This window comes from Acyrthosiphon pisum, chromosome A2 (genome assembly GCF_005508785.2).
Source record: "Acyrthosiphon pisum isolate AL4f chromosome A2, pea_aphid_22Mar2018_4r6ur, whole genome shotgun sequence".
Taxonomy (NCBI): domain Eukaryota; kingdom Metazoa; phylum Arthropoda; class Insecta; order Hemiptera; family Aphididae; genus Acyrthosiphon; species Acyrthosiphon pisum.
This window is the reverse complement of record NC_042495.1, coordinates 23,748,344-23,749,197: the sequence shown is the minus strand read 5'-3', so window position 1 is coordinate 23,749,197 and position 854 is coordinate 23,748,344.

The window sequence follows — 854 nt, the reverse complement described above, 5'->3', positions numbered from 1 at the left end:
AAGTTTATTTCATTTTTTGCAATAACACTTTCGTCGCGTACATTTTTAATAAATGTGATTATTTCTTCGTTCGTTCTAGGCGGGGATTCCATTTTGGTGAATTCTTGGTCGATATAGTTTAAAACCGTATCAAATTGCTTTAAGACAGCTGGTTGTGTTATGGTTGATTTTCGTGAAACCGTTTCAAATATGCACCATTCCAGATATTGAAGTTGAATAAGGTCCGCTCGATTCAATAGTATTCTGCACCCGTCCTGAGTTTTTGACTCTATGACAAGCACGTTTTCTCTATTGTATACCATACTCGATAGTTTATAAAATTCCGTTTCCAAAAATAACGTACGTTTTTCGGGTTGGTTCAATACGAAGGACAGCAAATTACCCATCAGAGAATATATACGTTTTAGAAAAACCGGTGTTATTTTGACATACCGCGCTGAAGTTATAAAATGGATAACGACCTGGAATTTTTCGCTCGGATCAATACCGATATGCACAAACTTGCGGGCTGCAAAGTCGAGTGAGTAAGATGTGGGATGTGGGATGTGGGGATGTGGGGATGTGGGATGTGGGATGTGGGATGTGGGGATGTGGGGATGTGGGATGTGGGATGTGGGATGTGGGATGTGGGGATGTGGTGACAGAACATACCAAAACATACTACTCCCCTTTGAGACCATTATTTGTATACATAATTTAAATATGAAATAATCAGCAAAGTATAAAAAAATTAGGTCAGTTTAGATACGAGTGTATTGTTTTAAAACTAGCACAAATTCGTCTTTTATTTTCTGAGTGAAAAGTGTAAATATACATTATATTGAACCCCTTAACAATAGTGCTTGCATAAAGAT